The sequence below is a fragment of the Delphinus delphis genome, chromosome 11 (genome assembly GCF_949987515.2).
Source record: "Delphinus delphis chromosome 11, mDelDel1.2, whole genome shotgun sequence".
In the NCBI taxonomy this organism is placed as follows: domain Eukaryota; kingdom Metazoa; phylum Chordata; class Mammalia; order Artiodactyla; family Delphinidae; genus Delphinus; species Delphinus delphis.
In genome coordinates, this window is record NC_082693.1 from 58,587,971 (window position 1) to 58,615,127 (window position 27,157).

Here is a 27,157-nt window from a genome sequence, read left to right on the forward strand (position 1 = left end):
TGGGAATGAAGATATCTATTTGAGACAGTGATTTTATTTATTTTTTGATATATACGCAGACAAGTGGAATTCCTGGATCATATGGTAGTTCTATTTCTACTTTTTTGAGCAATCTCCATATTGTTTTCCACCTTGGCAGCACAACTTTATATTCTTACCAACAGTGTACTAGGGTTCCAATTTCCCAAAAACCTCACCAACACCTATTATCTTTTTATTTTTAATAATAGCCATTTAAAAAATGTGAAGTGATAATTTATTGTGGTTTTGATTTGAGACTGGGAAAAAGTTTGTGGTACTAGACTTCAGAGAATTATATGCTGGACAACTCACTTTTAAATTCAGGATAGGAAAATGCATTCTGTTGAGGTAAATTAAGGAACATACTGTTTTTGGTATTTTTTTTACATTTTTCTTGTCAAAAATGATTTTTCATATAAGAATATATTGTGAACATCCTTCCACAGCATACAATCATCATCTTGGAGGTCTTTAAAATCTTTAAGTATTAAGTATTCAAGCCGCTTTTTTTTTTTTAATGGCATTATGTTAGAAAATAATTTAGTTTGTCTCACTTTGCAAGAATTCTTTTTATGCACCTTGAGGACTTGAGATATCACTACCAACTACAAATTGAGTTACTCTTTTTTTGCGGTACGTGGGCCTCTCACTGTTGTGGCCTCCCGTTGAGCAGCATGGGCTCCAGACGCGCAGGCTCAGCGGCCATGGCTCATGCGCCCAGCCGCTCCGTGGCATGTAGGATCCTCCCGGACCAGGGCACAAACCCGTGTCCCCTGCATCGGCAGGCGGACTGTCTACCACTGCACCACCAGGGAAGCCCTATAAATTGAGTTACTCTTAATCACATAACTTTTGGTGTAGAAATTTCACTTTTATAGCAATAGAGACACATGCATTCATGTAAGATATAGGTGTGGTTAAAAACTTTTCACACAACTCCACAGACACTGATGTTTTTTGGTCCTATTAACTGAAGCAGACCACTGGAAGGGAGAAGGTGATGACACTTCAGCTCCCTCAGGTAAACACTGATTTCATCCTCCCACCAATCTTATCGTTGGAGAGATTAACTCACTTGCTCAAGGTCACTCAGTTGACAAGTGGTGGAGTGGGGGTAAGTTTGGTCAGCTTGACTTCAGAGGTTATGCCTTACATTCTAAGGAAGTGATTTTCAAGGTGTGTCTCAGCCCCAGGTGCATCAGATCACCTGGAGAACCCCTGCAGACTCACTAGATGAGACTCTTTGCTGGATATTTTTCACAGAATTAGAACAAAAAAATTTTACAATTTGTATGGAAACATAAAAGACCTCGAATAATCAAAGCAATCTTGTGGAAGAAAAATGGAGCTAGAGGAATCAGGCTCCCTGACTTCAGACTATACTACAAAGCTACAGTAATCAAAACTGTATGGTACTGGCACAAAAACAGAAATATAGATCAATGGAACAGGATAGAAAGTCCAGAGATAAACCCAAGCACCTATGGTCACCCAATCTATGACAAAGGAGGCAACAATATACAATGGAGAAAAGACAGTCTTTTTAATAAGTGGTGCTAGGAAAACTGGACAGCTACATGTAAACAAATGAAATTAGAACCCTCCTTAACACCATATACAAAATAAATTCAAAATGGATTAAAGACCTAAATGTAAGATTGAATACTATAAAACTCTTAGAGGAAAACATAGGCAGAACACTCTGACATAAATCATAGCAAGATCTTTTTGACCCACCTCCTAGAGTAATGAAAATAAAAACAAAAATAAATAAATGTGATCTAATTAAACTTAAAAGATTTTGCACAGCAAGGGATACCATAAACAAAATGAAAAGACAACCCTCAGAATGGGAGAAAATATTTGCAATATTAGCAAGTGAAACAACTGACAAGGGCTTAATCTCTAAAATATACAAACAGCTCATGAAGCTCAATAGAAAAAAAGCAAAAACAAAAACAACCAAATCAAAAAATAGGCAGGAGATCTAAATAGACATTTCTTCAAAGAAGACATACAGACAGCCAAAAAGCACATGAAAAGTTCCTCAACATCACTAACTATTAGAGAAATGCAAATCAAAACTACAACGAGGTATCACCTCATACCTTTCAGAATGGCCATCATCAAAAAAAATTTACAAACAATATATGCTGGAGAGGATGTGGAGAAAAGGGAACCCTCCTACACTGTTGGTGGGAAGTAAATTGGTACAACCACTATAAGAACAGTATGGAGGTTCCTTAAGAAACTAAAAATAGAGCTACCATATGATCCAGCTATCTCACTCCTGGACATATATCCAGAGAAAATCATAATTTAATAAGATACATGCACCCAAATGTTCATTGCAGCACTATTTACAATACATGCACCCAAATGTTCATTGCAGCACTATTTACAATAGCTAGGTCAACCTGTCTATTGACAGAGGAATGGATAAAGAAGATGTGGTACATATATACTGTGGAATATTACTCAGCCATAAAAAAGGATGAAATAATGCCTTTTACAGCAACATGGATGGACCTAGAAATTGTTATACTGAGTGAAGTCAGAGAAAGACAAATATGATATTGCTTATATGAGGAACATATTGTTTTACAAGACTTAAAGATGCTTTAAGGAGCACAACACACTGACCGTCCAAAAGATGAAGGTAGAACTCTTTGTTACTTATGGCTGTGAATGACAGAAAGGTGCCTTACAGGGCCGCACAATCTGGGAACATGATAACAGTGAGCTAGAAATATAAGGGGCAGCTTATCCATGGCAAGTGAGGTAGGGTTAGCTAGATTTCAAGGGCTTCCTACCATTTAGCTAATTTGAATAATTTCTCTGGCTCTCAGCCATAGAGGTTGTCTCCAGTTGTCTGGTACCTGGCCCAGTGGTAACTGGAGATCTTGTATGGTGGCTGGAAGTGTGAGACACTGATAAAAGAAGTGGTTGAGTGTGGACTGTTGTAATTAGCTGCTCAAGGAGAACTTACTAGCCTCAAAACTAGGTCAAGACAGCATTTCAAGAAAAAGCTTTATTACACATATGAAGAAAGACAAGATTGAAGAATGCATCTGACATGTGCCCTGGATGGACAGGGCAAGGGATATAACACACACGCACACAAAATTGCCAAGCTTATAATAACTGACATTATTTCCAGGCACTGTTTTGAGCATTATGCATGTGTTGTTTCAATCTTTCCCATCACATGCTACAATATTTGAAGTTTACAGATGAGGAATCTGAGGCACAGGACCTTAAGTTATATGCTCCAGAGCCTAAAGTTCCTATGTTGGAAACAGAGGAGCCAAGGCAGTGTTAATCTTAGAGCTCAGGCTCTTAAGTCCTTCTCTCTTAGCCATGCCCACTAAATGCTGATTGTCTTGCTGAGATGGAATTTATTAAAGCTATAAAGATGTAATTATATCCATGCACAGAACGGTGTTATTTCTCCCAGAAATGCTAAGTGACCCAGATGTAAGAAAGAAATTGAGGTTTATAGGGCAAATCACTGCCAGTAAAAGGATATAGATATTGTGAGTTAGGGTGTAAGGGGTCCAAATAAATAACACATGCTTCATAACTCAAGAATGGAGCAAATTGAGAAAAAGGTGCAGGAGTATGAATAATAAAAACAAATTCTCACATTAATTCCTATGAAAGGTGATTACAGAACATGGCTTTCCTTCTGCAACCAACAAAATTGCTAATTCCTCATCCCTGAGTTAGATATACTTACCTGTCACCGGAACAGCGGATTAACTAGTTGCTTGTTTTTCCCTTCAAGGGCAGGCTTCTTTCCATATGACAGAGAGTAGGTAATTATGCAAGATCTATATAAATAGGCTTGCTCCCAAAAGGGAAGCAGCTGAGGTAAGCATGCTCAGTGTTTTCTCTTAAATATATCTCAAAGATTATATTATCTTAAGTTATCTCAAAGATAATTTACTCTCCTTCCCTATGTAAAGATGTGTGAAGAATAGAGAGAGAGCCAGAGATGTTAGTTTAGTAGAAGACAATGCATGGAGACAGAAGGAGTAGAAAGCAGCTGCCTTCCTCATTCTTACCCCCTTGCAATTTTGAGCTCAGGGGAAGTGATTGATCAAGGAGTTTAGCTTATTGGGGAAGAAAGTGAGGTCAGGCTTGGAATACAGATTGAGAGAAAAGGATGAGTTTGAGTGACTAGAAGTTCCTGAGGCTAGGGGAGGGGAGGGTAATAGGGATATATTCTAGTTCACTAGAAGGTAGGAGGTGGTGGTGGAGATAGTTGTGAAAAGTTGTTTTTGTTGTTGTTGTCATGTGTGTGTGTGTGTTTTGTTTTTTTTTTAATTGATACTAAGGACATGAGCAGAAAAGGTAAGAAGTTTTCATCTTGAGTGCTAACCCTAGCTGGCTGATATGGTCACTTAAAACAGTATCTTGAAAGAATTGAAAACCCATTTCCAGATTGTGTTTAAAAAAATGCTAACACTGATTTTTGTGGTCATGCACAGCTATGGAAGGAGAAGTAAAGGTTTGTATGCTGAATGTTTGTTATTCAGTGTAAAAGCAGGAGTAAGGTTTGAAGTGAAATGTAGATGAATTTTTTTTGGTAAAAAGGGAAATAATCTATGTTCTTTGTTAATGGGTTATTCACTTCAATGAATTTTCTCAAAATATTTCAAAAGTAGAGTGGAATGGATAATTATAAAACCAAAGACAAAATCCACAATAAATGCATAGAGTAATTTAATAGGTTAAAAAATGGTAATTTTTCCAGAAGGAGAAGACTGGCCAAAAGCCACGAAGAGACATTAGGACAATGCAGATATTTTCTACTCTTTGCCCCTGAGATAGAATGGACTATTGTCAAAATATTTACTGCCCCTTCCTACTGATCCCTGCTTATTGGAGACTTAAATTCCGTTTGCTAATGTGACTGGCTTTACCCAATTAGTCATGAATAGAAGAGCTGCCGTGTCAGTCTTCCAGGAGACAGCATATCTCAGGTAGGGGAAGCACCTTCAATAATGTCAATAAATATGAGAGAAATAAAGATGTGAGAAAATAGAGCCATAGTTGTACCACAATAGACATTCATTTTTATTGGTTTTAAGTCAGTTATTTGTTACTTCATCATTACTTCGACTAAGATATCAAACATAGTGCCTATACCTGGCACCATGAGTTTGAGAAGCTTTAATGCAGCAATTTCCTTCACACAGAGGAGAATGATAATTAAGTTGATTATAACTCATGCTTTGCTTCAAGTATTGTACAGATAACTGATGCTAATGAGGATCAACATAGTTATTCCTCAGTGACCATCAGGAGTCTAATTCTAGTTATTCCATGGCTAATAATATTAATGTGGAAAGTTAAGCAGATGAACTTATTAAGCATATTGAAAACTCAGCAATCGTTTCTAAATAGATGAATACCGCAATGTGCTAATTCATCAAGACTTTCATTTTGGTAAGTTTAATTAAGCACTCTTTCACTCAAAATACACACAATTTCATTTACTCTTACATTTTTTGAAGCACAATGCAAATGAACTTTTTTTATGAAGTGAGGTCTAATAAATTACTTTGCTAAGTGTTTCTTTGCTTTTCACACCTAACAGATGCTTCAGTTTAAAAATGTCCATTTTACTCAAAGAGAAAAAAAAATTGTCACTCATGATTAGAGTATACTTAAATTTTATAAAGCTCTCAATTGATCCACAAATCACATTCTGTGTTACTCTTCAAAATACAAAAGAAATGGATAAAAGCTGTGAAGTACATATACAAGTGGAAGTAATGGCAGAGACAGAAAAGAGCATGAAGTAGAAAAACAAAATAATGTAAAAGCAATTGTATGTGGGAATCGAGTAAATATAAACTATTTTTTCATTTATAAGGCTTGGCTTAATGGATTCTTTGTTGAATATAGTTTGAAGGGCTACTTGGATTACCTTTTGCTGTTTATTTTCTCCATCTTTAAATCATGCAAAGATAGTAGTCTATGCAGAGTACTTAAATCTTTTCTGGAAAAGATGCAGTTTTCAACAAATAATTGTTTTCTAAAATAGAAATTTAGGGCTTCCCTGGTGGCGCAGTGGTTAAGAGTCCGCCTGCCGATGCAGGGGACGCGGGTTCGTGTCCCGGTCCGGGAAGATCCCACATGCCGCCGAGCGGCTGGGCCCGTGAGCCATGGCCGCTGAGCCTGCGCGTCCGGAGCCTGTGCTCCACAACGGGAGAGGCCACAATAGTGAGAGGCCCGCGTACCGCAAAAAAAAAAAAAAAAAAAAAAAAAAAAATTAAAATAGAAATTTATATCTACTTTTTTAGTGCTTTCATGTTGTATTTCAATTTGCTTGTGTATCTGTTTTTTTCTATCAGACCGCACAACTAGACCAAAACAGAAGATGTTTCACAAGTATGCTTGTGTTCTCAGGGTTTAACACCATGTGAAGCACATGGTAGATGTTTATTAAATGTTTCTGAGAGCTTTCTAAGATCTCTCAGCTTTTCTGAACATCTGAGGTAATAGGATTCATTTGACTTTGTTTTGATTTTGACAGCTTTGAATGAGCTTGAAGTGGTAAATAAGCCAGTAATTGGAAAGTTCAAACTCTGTCAAGCATATGACTATAATTGTTTATATCTTTTCAATATAATAATAAAAAAACTCAAACATTTTTTCATGGGTTGCTATTCCCTCATCAGTATATTTGATTAATTTTATCACTGGTATATCCTAATTTTCAATCCATTATTTCATAAAGTAACTTCAAGTCTTTGAAAATAAACAGATTAGGAGTTTTTAATAAGTTCATTAGATAAGATACATTTTGTTTGCTAATTTGCTTGTTTGCTAATTTTTCATGGAGAGACTAAAATCACCCTTGGTTTTCATAATGAAAATTATTTTATTTGAGAAAAGATGAAGCTCACTTAGAGATTTCTTTGTCTTCCCCATCACTAACACATGGATCTATTGAATGTAAAATTGGTAATTATAGTAGAAGACTGAAATATTTAAGTATCGCCATATTTAAGGCAAGATAATAGGAATATCATAAGTATGTGCCACAAAAAAAACCACTACATAATAATCCTGTAAAGGATACTTTTTAAGCATGAATACAAAGCTGATGATTTCTGGTAAAGATCAACGTGACTGGCTTTGAAAATGGTGGAAGGATTGGACATGGTGAAGTTTAAAGAATTTTCATGATATGCTTCATAATAAACATGTTCAAATAAATTCTAAATAAAACTTAGAGTTATGAAAGAAGAAGAAACATTCTTGAAATGATCCCATGTAAACCTGACTTGAGTAACAGCAGAATCTTCAATAATGTTTTAATCTGGAAAATTTGGGAAAACAGATTTTTGGAAAAGCTTAGGACGTGGAAAAACTGAGGAGTCTCTCTAGATTCTTAATTCTGACTGCATATTAGATCATATCAAGTGAACAAAACGAAGGAACAAAGTTTTCCTATTTTTGAAGACATTTCACTACATACATACACAAACACACACACAAACCTATACATATACACACACAGTGCCACATACAAATGCTATGTTTGTGTAAATGTACAAGTACGTATTTGCACAAATAGATGTGTTTATTTGAAAACGCATATCCATGTGTGTGTGTATAGGTGAATATCTAAATACACGAAGTATGGCACATGTATGTGTGTGATCTCTAAGCTGAATAAATATCCTGAATAATAAAAGATAAAAGCAACTTATCCTTTAATGTCACCATTTTGATCCCCTTTCTTAATTCAAATATACTTTTCCAAAGGGCATTTTCAATTATTTTTAAGTAAATTAGCAGCTCCATTTAAAGCACTTTCTCACACACTGAGGTATTCCAAAGTGTGAATATAAAATTTCAAATGTAAATTTGATGGAATGTCTAAACTCTCCTTTGAATTGTTCAGTTCCTCCCTTGTCTTTGTAGTGGTACATCCCAATGTCTTCCTGTTACATATAATGTTTTCTATAATCACAATTTACTAAAAGCTTAAAATCTGACATTTCGTGCTCCATTTGAAAAATACTTGATTAAATATTTCAAACTGATATGGAACATTATGTAACTACAATTTAAAGGATTTACTGTCAAAAGTCCCAATACCATTTTAGGACACTTAGTCTGATTTTAAATGTATCTTTTGAAGGGCTCAAAAGCACTTCTAAAATCCAATGAATGATGAATGATATAGAAAGTATTACCACCATGCAGATGTTACCATTTAACGTTCAACATCACCTTTTAACAAAACTATATTTCAGTAAATCTATCAGTGTTTAAATACAACTTCAGTTTGTATTTTGATTTTAGAATTTCAGAGCACTTTTGGAAATAATTATAAATAGAGCTCATATTACAATATATTACAAATTATATCTGTCTGGTTTCTTAATTAAGAACTTTTTCAACACAATGCTTTGCCCTGTCAAATTTTAGAACTTTAATATAATAAATAATTTTATCTTCAATATTGAACTTTTAAATCTGAAGTTATAGGAGCTTTCCCAGTTATTTCTGTGCTTCATCTTTAACAAACAATTTTCAGAAGCTTTATATCCATTTAATTAGTTCAATACAACAAATATAAACCACTCTTCCAATTAACGTTAAGTGATTTTCTCTTTGGAGAATCTGATATCACCAATATAAAAATCAGAATTTCTCTGCTTGCAAATTCTCCTTTTGTAAATAGAGCCAACACATTAAAAGTCGTTGTTTCATGTTTTATATGTGCAGAGGAAAACTTAGATTTGAAAATAATGTAGAAGAAGGGTCACTTTATTTAAATAAACTGTATCATTGCATGGAATGACATTGTAAATGCACCTTCTGCCACTGCATATAGTTAACATCAACTCTGGAGAGGGCCAGTCTTCCTAAATTAACCATTAACTTCTGAAGTAAATGCTGATGTTTCTTTAACAGATTTATCTCTTCTGATTTTATGCAGTTGGGGTAACACCAAGCTTTCTATTATGGATGAACTGAACTCTCTTGAAAAATGGACAATTTAGTACATATTTTTAAATTAAACACGCACTTTTGTTTTAGTTCAGTGATGCAGAAAACAGTTATAAACATTTTTTAGACTTACAGCACAGTATGTACATAAAGCACTATAACACACATATTCAGTCTACTCTCCACTGGGTCCCTGACACTAGTTCTCAGTCTCAGTTTCCTGCACAAATTTCTTCTACACCTAAATTACCATTCTTGTGTTCTCCACTGCCGAATGGCTGGAGGCTGTATCTACTGGAGCCCCAAAGCGGGCTGGGGGTTTGCAGTGGAAGTGGTCAGTCCTGGCAGGGTGGAATATTTTGTCATACCATTGTTTAGAATTGCTGGAGCATTATGCAATAAAAAGCAGAAAAATGAGCAATTGTTAGCGTTATTATTGTTTTAAAAATTTTCTATGTATAATGCACTCCCCTACTGGCTGCACCAGGGACAATCTGTACCTCCCCCATCTCGGTACCATTCTATGATCGTTTACTGCATCTTTTAAGTCAGTATACTGGACTCAGCACAGGTGGATGTTACAGCTAGTGTCCAGCAAGGGGCAGATGTGTTGAAGACTCCTCATGTAAGAAGGTGTTAGCTTTCCATTACTGCTGCTCTTGAAAAACTCTGCATACTATATTTAGGAAAAAGGTGTTTTCTAGGATGTATTTGAGAAAGGGCTGAGTAAAGAGAGCTGCATTTTTGATGGTCTGGTGGTCTTTCAGACTCAACCAAATTAAAATTCTACAAAATTCATGTATCTCATGGTTTCTAAATGGAGCCATGACAGACTGGAAGTACAAAGTAGACATTGGCAAAACCCCTCTAGGTTTTTAATGTGACTATTTAAAAAATTACTTTTTTAAACAAATTTAAAAATCCGTGAAAAAGATATGTAGGACAAGACCTTGGGACCACATTTTGATTAAAAAAAATAAATTGGGGATCTTTGAGCATGCTTATAAAGTCATGCTCTCAGTGTGACCCTGAGCTTGAAGTGTACAAGACAGCAAGCAGTAAGGGTCCTCAGAAGGAACAAGAAAAACTATTTTTCAGATAACTGATCAGAATCCAGTGATGGTGGTGATGGTGGTGATGGTGAACTCATAATTCTACTATCCTACACTCAACAAATGGACAAAAGTGGTCTGCCTTGGCATCTACTTCAGCCGACAAATTCTGGACTGACAAGACAAAGACTTGTTGAAACCCACACTCACCTTCCTTTGTGCAGTTCTGGGGCTTTTGCCTTTATAAGCTTCACTCTTCCCTTTGGTCACAGAGACTGTGATCCAAAGGCTTCTTTCTCTCTCTCTCTCCTTCTCTCCCCCCACATACCCTATTTGTCATCTATATATCATGTATGTATCTATCTATCATCTTATGCTTCACGATTTTCTCTAAGTTCATCTTTGACAATTACTCTAGGGCACCATTTCACTCAACCCAATCTCTTTGCTTTGGATCAGGTTTTCCTGTCTTGTTTGGTAATAAACTCAGATTAACTCCCACTATATCTCTGTTTTTGTTTTCCTTTTTTCAAAGCATAAATCAGAACTCTCCTAGGGAAACCAGAACCCACAGTTAATTTAGAGTTACCAACATGAGTTCTTCAACTCAGTCCACCTTCTACCTAAATTATACCTTTCTAACAATGTCAGAACCTTCTGATTTGATGAATGAGAATTCATCAAGTCCTTGTCTTCTCAAAAAACCAGCTTTTAGTTATATTGATCTTTGCCATCATTTCCTTCATTACTTTTTCATTTATTTCTGATCTGATCTTTATGATTTCTTTCCTTCTGCTAACTTTGGGGATTTTTATTCTTCTTTCTCTAATTGCTCTAGGTGTAAGGTTAGGTCATTTATTTGAGATGTTTCTTGTTTCTTGAGGTAGGATTTTATTGCTACAAACTTCCCACTTAGCACTGCTTTTTTTGCATCCCATAGGTTTTGGGTCATCATGTATTCATGTCCTTTGTTTCTAGGTATTTTTTGATTTCCTCTTTGATTTCTTCAGTGTTGCAAATCAATCAGTGGGATAAACCATATTAACAAATCGAAGGAGAAAAACCATATGATCATCTCAATAGATGCAGAAAAAGCTTTTGACAAAATTCAACACTGATTTATGATAAAAAATCTCCAGAAAGTAGGCATAGAGGGAACCTACCTCAACATAATAAAGGCCATATATAACAAACCCACAGCGAACATCATTCTCAATGGTGAAAACTGAAACCATTTCCACTAAGATCAGGAATAAGACAAGGTTGCCCACTCTATTATTATTCAACATAGTTTTGGAAGTTTTAGCCAAGCAGTCAGAGAAGAAAAAGAAATAAAAGGAATCCAAATCAGAAAAGAAGAAGTAAAACTGTCACTGTTTGCAGATGACATGATACTATACATAGAGAATCCTAAAGATGCTACCAGAAAACTACTAGAGCTAATCGATGAATTTGGCAAAGTAGCATGATACAAAATTAATGCACAGAAATCTAGACAAAAAAATTGCACAATTTGTATGGAAACACAAAAGACCCCAGATAGCCAAAGCAATCTTAAGAAAGAAAAACGGAGCTGGAGGAATCAGGCTCCCTGACTTCAGACTCTACTACAAAGCTACAGTAATCAAGATAGTATGGTACTGGTATAAAAACAGAAATATAGATCAGTAGAACAGGACAGAAAGCCCACAGATAAACCCATGCACATATGCTCACCTTATCTTTGATAAAGGAGGCAAGAATATACAATGGAAAAAAGACAGCCTCTCCAATAAGTGATGCTGGGAAAACTGGACAGCTACATGTAAAAGAATGAAATTAGAACACTTCTTAACACCATACACCAAAGTAAACTCAAAATGGATTAAAGACCTAAATGTAAGGCCAGACACTATAAAACTCTTAGAGAAACATAGGCAGAACACTCTCTGACATAAATCACAGCAAGATCCTCCTGACCCACCTCCTAGAGAAGTGGAAATAAAAACAAACAAATGGGACCTGATGAAACTTAAAAGCTTTTGCACAGCAAAATAAACCATAAACAAGATAAATAGACAACCCTCAGAATGGGAGAAAATATTTACAAACAAAGCAACTGACAAAGGATTAATGTCTAAAATATACAAGCAGCTCATGCAGCTCAATATCAATAAAAAAAACAACCCAATCCAAAAATGGGCAGAAGACCTAAATAGACATTTCTCCAAAGAAGATGTACAGATTGCCAACAAACACATGAAAGGGTGCTTAACATCACTAATCATTAGAGAAATGCAAATCAAAACTACAATGAGATATCACCTCACACCGGTTAGAATGGCCATCGTCAAAAAATCTAGAAACAATAAATGCTGGAGAGGGTGTGGAGAAAAGGGAACACTCTTGCACTGTTGCTGGGAATGTAAATTGATACAGCCACTATGGAGAACAGTATGGAGGTTCCTTAAAAAACTAAAAATAGACCTACCATATGACCCAGCAATCCCACTACTGGGCATATACCCTGAGAAAACCACAATTCAAAAAGAGTCATGTACCACAATGTTCACTGCAGCACTATTTACAATAGCCAGGACATGGAAGCAACCTAAGTGTCCATCAATGGATGAATGGATATCCAAAGAAGATGTGGCACATACATACAATGGAATATTACTCAGCTATAAAAAGAAACTAAATTGAGTTATTTGTAGTGAGGTGGATGGACCTAGAGACTGTCATACAGAGTGAAGTAAGTCAGAAACAGAAAAACAGATACCGTATGCTATCACATATATATGAAATCTAAAAAAAAAAAAGGTTCTGAAGAATCTAGGGGCAGGACAGGAATAAAGACACAGAAATAGAGAATGGACTTGAGGACACGGGGAGGTGGAAGGGTAAGCTGGGATGAAGTGAGAGAGTGGCATGGACATATATACACTACCAAATGTAAAATAGATAGCTAGTGGGAAGCAGCCACATGGCACAGGGAGATCAGCTCTCTGTCCACCTAGAGGGGTGGGATAGGGATGGTGGGAGGAATACGCCAGAGGGTGGAGATATGGGGATATATGTATACGTATAGCTGACTCACTTTGTTATACAGCAGAAACTAACACACCATTGTAAAGCAGTTATACTCCAATAAAGATGTTAAAAAAAAAAAAAAGAGAATTCATCAATCCCAAATTGGTCTTTTGGAAGGTCAATTGGTGCCATAAAAAAATCACATATCAGGGGTGCAATGATTTTTTTTATATATTTGAAATATTTTGTTTTTTTTAATATTTGGGTCAAGACTAAGTATAAAAAAAGACCTGCCCTTATGTATATTGAAGGAAAACCAGAAAAAAGAGGTTTATACAAAACAGTGATGGAAACAACTTAATATCTCGTCTCCAAAGTTTTCTTCCCCCTACTTATCTGCCCTGACTTTCATTTTAGCTTAGTAGCTCTCGCTCAGTCAATTAGGAGAGGGAATAAAGCTTAGACCCTTACTCAGCTGCTCAAAGCGATTCTCTATGCTCTTTAATAGCAAGTGCATCTTCATTAGTATTTATTTCTAGAACGGGAGAGAAAATCTATATAGATGCTAGAAAGCAAGCTACAGACAGAATTAAGTGAATTGAAAACTAGTGTTGAAAGGTGTAAAAATCAAGTATAAAATGACATTATTTAACGTATTAGAACCCTGACTAGCAGAATAAAAACAAGCATTTAGACCAATGTCAGCAAAAACTTCTTAATGATTATGACTTTTTAATGATGATGAGCGTATAACACTCTCTCCAGGGAAGAAATGGAAGCTAACGTTTATAAACTCTGCAGCTTAACTGGATAAAAGATAAACCACTAGACAACATCCTTTTGGGAATAATATGCATTGGCAAGTAAGATGAGATAGTCTAAAATTAAGAGTGGAAAATAAATTTATTACACTCTGTTTCTATGCTATAATTTTATATGTAAAATTAAATTGTCATTCACTTTTCTGAATGATAACAAAAATTACTTCTTTAACTATTTTTAAATGAAAAACTCAGCCAAGTTTTCCTTTCTTGGAGTTATCTGCCTAATAGCTATAGTTACACTAAATATTTTGACTTATTTTAACACTCTTAATTTCCCCATTCTCAGCTAAGGAGACACAAATGCTGGAAAGCCACCACATTTGCTGAAAGGGGGCTTGGAAGTCCTGATCCAAGTCAATTAAAAATGTACCACATGTCAATCATTAATATTTTCACTCACATGAAAAGCAGTACCATCTACCAATTACTTTTCAATACAAAAAACAATGAATAAATTATGTCAAGATTTCCAGCAGCTTGTTGATCTCAGCAGAAGCATCTTAATTGTGTTTTTTGACTATGAACAATAAGAAATTTTCAGGGTCATTATATAAAATGAGGTTGTTTTCTTTCTAGAGAAAAGCCTTGTTGAGAATCAAGGCTAGAGTTAGGAAGGAACAGAGCATATCCCTTTGACACTTAGGGGAAATATACTAGAAATGGTTTGTTGCCAAATTGAGAACATATGCATCATGCGATTTTGTTTTGAAAAATATCTTTGATCAGCTTGAGACCAATGTTCCCAAGAAACATGCATTTCGAGCGTGCTGTCAGAGTCCTTCCCTTCGCTGAGGTATCTACAAGGGATGTGAAAAAGGAAAAAACAATCAAAACCCAGAAACATGTGGAAGTCACTTTTATTTTGTGCGATAATTTATCATGGAAGAGTTTACATTATTTTTAGTAGAGAAGATTAAGTGGTAAGCCCTCTTAAAATTTTTACTTAGCTAAGACGTTATTTCAGCTTTATGTATAACTTCTCATTAAGGGTCTTGGTATGTCTGGAAGATGGTTGAGTGAAAGTAAGCTTACTGCTCAAAACATGTTTTACAAAACAGCTAAAATTAATAACTGGATGAGCTATTCATTATTATTCAGAACACGCTGCTGGAAATTGACAACTGTTAACCCCGACTACAAAAAACCCTACTGTGATCCACTAGTGAGTGGCATCATGTTGACTAAGGCTTATCACATACTTGAAGACTGAAAATTCTTTAAATTTACAAGTAAAACAAAATTATGCTGAACATGACAGAAAACATTAATGTGAAGTATCTTTTGTTGAAGTAGTGATTTTTGTACCAATATAGGGTCCATTGAAAATTGAAAAGTAAGTGAGCTGATGGTACTAACGTCCTAATAACCTCATTTTTTAGACATGAATTTAAACTTTTCACCAGTATATGTCAGTAAAATACTATGTAATTACAGGGATGATCCCATGGAAGTAGATTTTATCTATAACAACATTTATAAAATACAGAACACTGTATTTCTATATTCTGTTACATAAACATTTTTTGAGCCTATGTTTTTGTTCAAATGCAAGGAAAATCTCTGCTGAGAATTTCTTTCCATTGTGAAACTTCCTATTTGATGCAATCTGTGTCCAGCACTTTTGCCATAATCACCTTTGCCACAGACATCTTTGCCACAAGCATTTTTGCTACTAACATTTTCACAGCATAACCAATTGGCCATAAGGCAATTTTGCTGTCAAAGATTAAATAATGAAAAACAAAAGAGTGACATAAAAAAAGACACAATGAAACACGAGAAACAAATAAAATTTAAAAGACTATATTGAGAAATACAAACATATTTGAATACATTTAAAATGTGTGTAGACTCATGGGTCAAATAACTGATTTTGTGGGTTGTACCTAAGCACTTGTCTTCCAAGTCTTTCATTCACAGTTACATATATATATATATATATATATATATATAAAATTTGATTCATCTCCTCGTTCAGCATCATGCTTTTTCTTTTTTGCTAAAATTTCTTTCTTCATTAAGAGAGGTATCAGTTTCCTAACACTAGGATGAATATTTGTAACTGAGCTTTGTATTCATTGTGAAAACCTCTACAATGTTGTACGTTTTGGGCATCTTGTCGCATGTTTACTGATAGATGTTCTAAAGTTCTTTGGGAAACATGGGCTCAACTCTGTGCCTTTGAGGCCCTCTACTTCATTCTCCTCCAATACAGTGTGTTTCAAAACAAGAAACCAAATGTTGGGGGAAATCATCATCATCTATCAGCTCGATAAAGCCATCAATAACACTGCTAACTGGAGGAAATGCTAATACATTTCAACCAGCTAAAACCAAACTGGCAAACTAAAAACTGTCAACCAGTTATTTTATCTTTCACGGCAAAATTGTGTTACAGCCAATTAGTTTTGGTGAACATGTTTGTGGCAAAGATGTGTATGGTGAAATCAATTTAATACATTTCCTTCATCACACAAATTATCCCTTGTGTTTTCTGTTGTTTAATATAGTGTCCATGAGGTGGGGAATAGTTCCATAATTCATGATTCATGGCATATATAATCTTAGACTACACTGTGCCCTTTTATCCACCATACTCCCAACTCTGAGCTATTTATATGAACTAAATATTGATAGTGCTTAAACTATAATCATCATGATCATTAAAATTATAGTCAGGATCTGTATGGAAAACATACTAGGTATCTATTAATTTCCATCATCAAGGAAATACAGCGAAATGTGAACTAGACCACATTAGATAGTTCTGGAATGTGTAAATTTTAAGAATTCTTCAATCTCCCAAGAATCAACAGTTCCCAAAGGTCAATTCTGACAAAACATAAGATATATTTAGATCAAGCAATGGAGCTGGTAATGTGCTCTTTATACTTTAATCCCTTTAAACATTCAAAGCCTCCACGCAGGCAGGGCAGGATTTACTTGTTTCACCTTACACTTAGCTTTCCCACTCAGGAGCTTTAAGGTGAGACTCCCAAAAGATAACAAGAAGCTAAGATGAGCTCATCTAAATGCAACCTAGTCATTCAGGTTTAGATAATAGCCACTGCTGAGATATTTATGGTTTTCAACATTTGTTAGCATTGGTAACCAACCAGGCCCTAGCAACTGTATTAAGTCATGAGCTGACACAAGTGCAAAGTAATTTGCACAGGCTGAAAAAGGAGAGTCACAAAGAACTTTAATAATGTAAGTTTTATTTGAACTTTGCCATCACCCTAGTTTACAAAAGTTAATTCCTATCCTCAGTTTCCAAAGACAAAGATTAATTGACCCTCCTTATCTGAGTGTTCTTCGATTAGAAATGTTCTTTTCTCATCTATATCTTCCATCATAGATGGTGGTCGCTCAATAAAAAGATGTGCCCTGAACCAATGTTTCCATTTTTCAGAAGTACAGTATGTGGCTACAGGTTACTGCTTTTGTAAAGCTATTACTTTTACTGTCAACATGACTGCTGCCCTAAGATGTCTCATTAGGTGGAATAAATTGAAGCAAACAAACACAACATTTGACCAAATGCCCTCCTCCCCGCAAATATCTGCTTTGGTGATTAAAAACTAAATAAATAACTTCTGTAATCAGACATTAAAAAACCCTGGAGAATGGGAGTTAACCCTAATTGTACCTCTAAGAATGTGTCATTGGATAAGACTGAAGGAGAGTAGGAGAGTAACCAGATTCCTAAATTCTTAAAACCAGAAAATGAGGAGCTCTTCCACTATGCAGTCCATTATAACACAAAAGTATAAAGAAAACGATTCAAAGATATAAAGACAAACAGAAGATTCCACATCTAAAAAAAGCAATGGGTTTATTCATGAAAGCTAGTTAAACATATCATTTGCCTGTGTGACAGATTCATTTAAATTCTAATTCCTGTGGGAACATAGATGAAAGCTTGAATTCAGCCCAAGTTTTGGCTTGTGCTGTCATTTATAAATAGGACTTTAAGTTTCTGATTTGATTTCTTATTGAGAAATGATCAAATCTCTTAAAGTACACAGCCAAAAAGAAACATCAATTTGTATAAAATATTTTGTAAATGAAAATTAGTCAAGAAGCCTTGTCTTGAGCTTATCCTGCTCAACGTAAGCATTAACCCCTACTTATTTTTAAGACCGTTCAACATAATGAGCCAAAAATTATCTGTCTCACATATATTATAGATTTTTACTTTTTAGGATATTAAATGCACAAAAAATTTTGTTTGACATCTATCTGTATGTCATTTAGACTCTTGTATAATACTTCCTCTTCAATATTTTGAGGGAAAAAATTATCCTGAATAATTCTACCTGTTGGTCAATACTTAAGTGTTTTAGGGTTGAACTGATTCTCCCTCAAAAAAGACATGTTGAAGCCCTAATCCCCAGTACTTCAGAATGTGACCTTATTTGAAAATAAGGTCAATATAAATGCAATTAGTTAAGATGAGGACATACTGTTAAAGTGGGCTTCTAGTCCAATGTGGCTGGTGTCTGTATAAGAATATTGTTATATTCTCTGTGAAGACACAGAGAGTTAGGGAGAACAGAAAGTGATGATGGAGGCAGAGATTGGAGTTATGCAACTACAAGTCAAGGAATGCCAGGAATTACTGGTAGCACCAGGAACTAAGAAAAAGGCATGGAGTAGATTCTTCCCTATAGCCTTCCATAGAGCATGGTCCTGCCAACAACTTGATTTTAGACTTTTAGCCTCCAAAATTGAAACAAAAAATTATGTTTTTTAAAGCCACTCAGTATGTGGTACTTTGTTAAAGCAGCACCAGGAAATTAATACAAGTCAGAAAAAATAAAATTGCTTTTAATATAGAGACTATCAAGCTTAGATTTTCTTCATCTCTATCTTCTCCCTTTAATTGTACCCCTGACATTTTCCTGCATAATGGGAATAAAGTGTTACTGACTTCCCAGAGCCAAACACATAATGTAAGAGAGCCAAGCCAAATTTTGAGGCTGGAGAAAACGTCTGGTTCTCCTTACTCTAAAACACAAACCATAAGACCAAAACACAAAACTTGACAGAAAGCTCTAAACACGAACTGGACATTTCAGTAATTGGCAAATCATTTTTGGGATAATGCCTCTAAATGCTATAAATGTGGCTGAGCAGTATAGAAGGACTGAGGAACTAACACAAGTCATAGAAGGTATGGTTTTTAAAGGCTATGTATGACGCAGGTATGGTTCAGGCAAATGACTGAACTACATAAACTATTCACATCAAATGTAGTGAATGCTGTGATTTTACATGACCTCATACCTAAAAGCAGGCTATCACAAGGTAGGTGGATAAAGAGATAGACTATAGTATAGGATCCATTATGAAAATGCAGTCATATAAATTGGGCTAACACAAAAAGAGAGGCTAAAAATTGCTTTCACTTATTCTTCCCTGTCTTGTTGATCACCAGAACTAGCTAGGAACACGGTGTAATTCTAAACGCTACTGCTGGCTAATTTTTTGATTACTTTTTGTTTCTTAATCTGTCCTTGACTAACACTGAAAATGTTCTAACCTAAACCTCTAGAAGAAAACCATTAGCAGATTCAGGTGACAGGAGACAGGCCGGTTAACTTGGAAAATTGAGAGAGCACTCATTATTTAGGAACTAATATTAAATTTCAATCTGTTTTTCATCACTTATGCACCACCAAGCCAGTCTTAGTTTTGCTGACGATGGATTCTCATCAGGGTAAGAACATCTGAAATTCCAAATACCAAGCTGGTTTATTAGCATGATACTCTTCATACTGTGGCTACCATATACCCATTTCTTCTATATTTTCCTCTATTTCCTTAGTTACCCTAACTCTACTCTTTGTGATAGTTTATTTTGACTTTCCATCTTGTATTTCTTAAAATCCTACTAACACTTGAGATAACATAAACACATTTTGTGATGAGTCTATGCCAAATGCCTTGCTAGGTACTTTGTAAAAAGCATCATCTCCAAATTTTGACAAATGTACAGACTCTTCTTTTCTTTCTATTTTTATAGTTATCTCTGTTCTCTAGATTTTTATTTGTTTTTCTGGTTTTGGAACATTTTGATGTCCTTATTACCTCCAACTCTTATTTCATTTGTGTGATAGTTCTGTTATTTTCTATCTTGCCTCTGTCTTCTTGCCTTAGTCAGGAGTCTCACTCAAAGTAGTCTTTCACTGTAATCTGTGAATAGTTGCTTAGGGAAAGTTCTAGAGTCTAATTAAATTTGACATTAATTTTTTTTCTAACTTTCTGAGTTGCTATAAATGAAAATGAGCACCTCATGGACTAATGGAGGTTTCTTAAGATGAAAAGTGATTCAAAACACTGAGAATCACACCAAGAATCTGACATCACACAGTGTAATATAAAAATAATGAAACATAAAAGCAGAACAAAATATAAAATATTGGACAATGTCACAAAATGAAAAACTCTAAGTAAATGCAAAAAAAACTCTTCAATTAATCATTCAGTAAGCACATTAAAAAACAAACAAACAAGAAAACTACTATAAGCCAGGCACTTTCCTTAGGGCTATAAATTTTAAGAGACATGTATAAACGTTGACTTTGGGCAATCTACTGTGTGACAAAACTGATATATATGAAACAATAATACACTCTATTAAACTGGTGAGTATGCTGACTATAAAAATATTAAATGTTCAGAAAATGAAAATATCAAGTGTAGACAAGAATAGATTTGGAGTTAAGTAGTGGAATGAACCCTCCCACAAATGACAATTATATAAACAAAATAAATTATTTTCAAAAACCAACTATTTAAAGGCACCAGAAAACATCCAAGAAAAGACAGAAGCCCAAGTTTACTTTTGAAAAATTGCAAGTAGAGGGGTCAAAACTGTGAGTCTGTGGCTTTCTGGTTATGATGGTAGAAAATAATAACAAAAGCTGCAGGTTTACTGATATTGTGAGAGAAATTTGGAATGAGACCAAAAATCCAGGAATGGCAGCTAAATTATGCACACACAAAGGAGAGCCCAAGGGACCTAGTGTCATCTCCTAATTTTGTCTGTTAAACATAGGTATTACCTCCTAATTTTTATAGATGAGAGAGGAAGTTATCGTGATAAAAGCCTGTGAGCTTCCTGCTTTTTTAATTGAGTGTATTTCCCAAGCTTACACAATGTGGAATGTAAAATGCTGACTACTCACAGACTGGACATCTCAGAAGACAGATATAAACTGGAAGAACAACTGGAAATATGGAAGTCTTAGAAATATAGAGCCACAGGAGGGAAAGCCCCAAAATATGAGTAAAATATTTGAGTTTGATTCCCTGGCTGACCAACAAATTATGCAGGCATGGGAGAGGAAACTTAATTAAAACTATCAGCCATAAGAATTAATAAGCACAAAGTTATTAGAAGCTACATAACATAGGAAACAGAAAGTTTGTAGTTTAAGTCTAGACAAGTTCACCATCTACTAGAACAAGAAAACAAAGAAAGAAACACAAGATAGAATAGAGAGTTGTTGCAAGGTATTGCCTACAATGCCCAGTTTTCATATTTCAAGGCAAATATCCTCAGATGTTTTTATCTGTTAACTAATTTGATTCTTAGAATAACCTATGGGGTTGGACTACCACCATCCATATTTTTCACATGTGGAAATGGAAAATCCACACAGCTTTCCCACCCCTCCCCCACTGGAAATTGCTAGTAAATTCTATACTATTTAGGAGAATTTAAAGACATGCAACCATAATGAATGCAGATTTGCTTAAAGCAAAATCATGTAAATTTTATTTGCCGAATAATATGAGTAACAGTTTTTATAGCTCTAAAACAAACACATATTAACATTGGTAATATTTTTGTGATGAGAAGATAAATAAAATAAACATATATCAGATCTATATCTACATCTTTATATCTGTCGCTCTATACATCTATAAATCTACAGTTTTTTTTAAAAATAAATTCATTCATTTATTTATTTTTGGCTGTGTGGGGTCTTCGTTGCCGTGCGTGGGCTTTCTCTAGCTGTGGTGAGCGGGGGCTACTCTTCATTGCTGTGCGCGGGCTTCTCATTGCGGTGGCTTCTCTTGTTGCAGAGCACGGGCTCTAGGCATGTGGGCTTCAGTAGTTGTGGCTTGCGGGCTCCAGAGCACAGGCTTAGTAGTTGTGGCGCACGGGCTTAGTTGCTCGGTGGCATGTGTGATCTTCCCGGACCAGGGCTCGAACCCCTGTCCCTGCATTGGCAGGCAGATTCTTAACCACTGTGCCACCAGGGAAGTCCCAAATCTACAGTTTTAAATTACATATTTTTGCTTTCTACTTTTCTATATCTTATAATTAATATATTATAATTTATAAAATGCATGTTATAAAAATATTTTTACTTTAAAAATATAGTGTTTGTTGACATATAGGATATTAATCAAGTTTCTTATACATAGTTTAATAGTTCTTATGCTGCTATTTTTAAAGTTTTGCCTGTTAAACCACATTCATTTAGAAATGGAGTTAGATTCTCTAAGATCAGAGCACAAATCAAATTAACAATTTTTGTATAAATATTAAATTATATCTGACACTTACATTCAGGAATTGGGGCTCTTAAACTTTACTCTAAATAGAAATAAGAATCACCAGTATTAATGTTAAAATTAAACTCATCATCTTTATTCTAAAAGTTTCTAATTCAATAGATGTGGGTGGGCCTTGTAAAGTGTATTTTTAACAAACTATCTCATATGAATTTTATCTCAATTCACAGTAAATAACATCTATGAAACTGTCCTTCCTTGATGCCTTAATTTTATTTATTTACAAGTCTTGTTTAAGGCCTAGATATAATTGTGGGTATTTTAGAGAACTACGTTAAAACATTGGTCTTCAAATCAAAGTCATCTGGGGTACTGTTAAAATTATACACACTTACTAATTCCTGACAAGATAAGAAACCAGCATGGGTGTTTGCCTTCCTATGCTGAATAACCTTAGGGTTATCACAGGAGGGAAAGGGGGCTTGAGTGGATCCATGACTAAACACAAACCGTGAGAAATCCTAGGAGAGTCCAGTTTGGGAGGGAAATGACAGTTTACAATCAATGACAGTACAGTGGTCAGTAAACATAGATAAGGCCAATTTTGGGGAAGAATTTGTAAATTGTCTTGTGACATTGTGGTCCCTCTGCATTTTTAATATATAACATGAAAGCAGATGGCCTACCACCAGGTTCTCAGGGGGATGTGATGGAAGGGCAGTTAAAATGACTTCAGGTACCCCTACATACGAACCTTCAAGTTGCAAACTTTCAAAGACACAAACACGTGTTCACATGTCCAGTCATGTAAATTAGTTCATGTGGCTGGCGTATACTGTCAGATGCGTGCATCCTCTACAAGTGGTTGTGCTTTTGTGTACTTTACTGTACAGTACTGTATAGAGTACAGTAGTACAGTATCTTTATTTCAAGCTCAGGATGTTTGGAAGCAAGTGTAAAAGCAGCAGTGATGGAGCTGGTACTGGTAAGAAGAGCCAAGAGGTAACAATGGAACTTGCTGTGCAACACAAGGAGCTTACTAATGAAGACCTGATGGAACTGGAGGCCCAGAGAAAGGATGAAGAGAGACAAGAGGAAGAAGTAACCAAAGAACTGAAGAGGTTCATGACACAGGAAATGGCAAGGGGGGTTTTCTTTATTTGAGGAGGCACTGTTAGTTTTTGAGGCACAGAACCTGAACATAGAATGGTACTCGAAGGTTGCAGCAGCTGTTCAGAATGCAATACAGTGCTACCATGTCATCTATGATGAGGAAAAAAGAGCTACTACCCTGATATCACTGGATCGTTTTTTCAAGAGGGTAGATAGAATTGAATCCAGTAAGGAACCAGAACCTGTGTCATTAATGTCAGGCATGAGTGAAATTGCAGCTTGCCCTCTGTCTCCTATTGCTGACGATCCTTCAGCTCTACCATCTCCCACCTCCTCCTCCAGTCAGTAACTCTTCTTCCCTGTTCATTCAATGCCAGCCCCTGTATGCCAGCTGTTGTACTACTGTACTTTTCAAGGTACCTGTACTGTACTGTAAGATTAAAAATGATTTCTTTTTTTGTTTGTTGTTTATGTATTATTTGTGTGAAAAGTATTATAAACCTATTACAGTACAGTACTATATAGCTGATTGTGTTAGTTGGATACCTAGGCTAACTTTGTTGGACTTACAAACAAATTGGACTTAATGAACACACTCTCGGAACAGAACTCATTCGTATGTAGAGGACTTACCGTAGTATTATTTCTGGTCCCTATGAGTCCCCTTGTTTCAACCAAACCTCTTTCTACATCTAGGTATACACTCCTAGCTAAAATAGATGATAGTCCTAGAAAATGTGTTTATAGGGGAAAATGACAAGATGTTTAAGGAGTACCAGCATTAGTAAAGAAAGATAACAAATGGGAAAAAAAAATCTATACCAATAAGTGACACCAGTTCTAAGAAAAACATAAGAATAAACACTTGGAGTTACAAATTTTAATGAACCTGTATGAGGGATGATAGAGCATTTCAATGTTATTAAAATATATAGAATACATGAATAACAAAATTAATAAACCACAACAAAAAATCTAACAATATTTAAAATGTCTCTTCACCTTGAGGACCCCATCTACCAAATTATTAGATTATTTTGATAGATGCTGGAAAATATTGGATAGGACACAATACACAAAATATAGGATGCAAAGGAAAAAATGTATAAAAAACAAGAAATATTAGAAAAAAATCCCTATGACAAAATTTTATGTAAAAATATCCAATAAGAAACATTTTTAATGGAGAAATTTTAAGCAATCCTTCTAAAAAGACGTACACAAGACAAAGAAGCCCTTCTTTACTGATACTGTCCAACACAGTTGTAGATGTCCTGACTAACATATTAAGATAAGAAATAGAATAGGATGTGTAAAGAACAAAATGGAACACAGCACAGTGTTATTATTTACAAATAATAACATAATGGTATACTAAAAAACAGATGAATCAATTGACAAATGTTTGAAATAACAGAAGAGATTTCAGGAGGCCAATACACAAAAATCCATAGCTTTCATATATACCAGCAATAACCAATTAGAAACAGGAAAAGAAACCTAAAAATTATACATAGTAGGAACAAAAATTTATAAATTATCTTGAAATTAAATTTGTGTAAGAAAAATTAAAACACGAAGTAAAATATACTAAAAAATCTGATTATATAGAGTTGTATACCATCTTTTTAGATAATGAAAATAATATTGTAAAAAAGAGAAAATAATATTTAAACATAAAAATTGATAAATCTGAAAACTTTAAAATTTGTAAATTTGAAAATTCACATTAAATAGTTCAATTCATAAAAGGATACTAGACCAAATTAACTAATTGATAACAAGTTCAAAAAAATATTTGCAGAATATAAAATAAGCAAGGGATTAATATCTGAAATACTATGGAGCTCCCACTCCAGTGAGGGGGTACAGGAAATGAAGATAAAAAGCAAGAAAAAAATGGGCATTAGGAATATGAAATATGCAGAACAGGGAATGTTAATTGCTAATAAATATAGACAAACGTGGTGCTTCATATAGAAATAAATGCAAATTAGTATGATAATAAAATAACTATATTTATAGGACACTATAATTTAAATTAAAACACTACCTACACATATTCTTTTTCAGGATTCATCAGTAACTAAATATACATGTGGAAAGAAGTATAGTGCATACCCTACAGTAAGTATCTATGGGGGATTTAAAACATCAAAATTTGAATGGGAGAGGTAGGGAAAATGTAATTTAAAAAGGAGCTTTATCTGGACGAATCATGATAGTAAGCCATAATCAGAGAAGGATGACTATCTCAGTGTGTCTGTGTGTATGTTTTAATTCCTGAGGTCCTTAAAACAAAAAATAAAACTGTAAATTAAAATATAGAGAATCAAGTCCAGATCTACTTAAGTAGAGGGTCCAAGAATGAGGATCTTTAATCTATATTTACCATAAATAATAAACATATTTCTATACACCAAGAAAAATAACTTGGAAAATAAAATTTCAAAAATACTTATGGAAGGTAGTCATTTAATTTTTTTAAAGTTAGGAAGTCTTTAGAATGTATATAAAATATTAGAATTATAAGTAAATTTAACAGTGTTATTGGATCAAGGTCTATACATAAGAATCAAATTTATTTCTATAAGCTAGCAAGAATCAACTTGAAAACAAAATTTAAAATAGGTATGAAAAATCACACATTGAATTAAGATTCAGGAAGATTTTAAACAGAGGAATTTAAAACTTGTAAATATGTCTTCTGCTGAATTTTCTGAAACTTAGTAGATATCTCCTAGCACTAAACTGAATGAAAGATCACTGATTTCAAGAATAAATAATTTATCTTCAGAAACTGTTAGACCTTGACTTTCGTATGTTTTCAACTTCAATTCATTCTCTTAATAGCATTTTAAAGCAATCAGTTATCTTGATATGTGTAGTAATATTGACTACTATGAACTGAGTGAGCAATGTCTCTGCCTCTCCATAATTACATATCATATGTCGAATTCCAGAAGCAAGATTTCAGCTTCAAATAACCTAAATGAAATGTTGACTAGATAGATGCATTTTGCTGTTGGAGTGTACATTTCTTGTTCTCCAGGAGTGAAACTACGGAGATTTATTCCATCTTACAAATGATTCTGGGGAAAAGGAGAGTAGGAACTGGTAGATGTAGCATAACAAAACTGATCAAATATTAGGTGAATGACCACTACAGAAAAACATAATTCTAACTATTTTGGTATATTACTCCTCATAGTAGTTCTCAAAAATTCACAACAATATTGATTTTCCACTTTGGGCGAGTCAGAGCTGATTGGAAAAGTTACAATCAAAGAGAGAAATATACTCTGCAAGTACTCAGATTCAATTAAAAGATTCAAACTTGTGAGTTTGGATATAACATTGGCAATATTGAGAGTTCTAAAATATGCCTTCTTCAAACTGCAAATAACCTTTCTCTGTACCATGCTACTTTTCCTCACCTATGCTAATTTATATTGGGCCATTAATTCAAATACTTTATTTCAAATTATGTAATATTCTGTACTAAATGCAATTTTGAGGGATCATTAAAAATATTTGATTCAATGGAGTAAACTGCTTCTTTCTGAACATATGGGTAGGGGTTAGAAAAACACATGTACAACAGAGAAGACCAAGTATACTGCT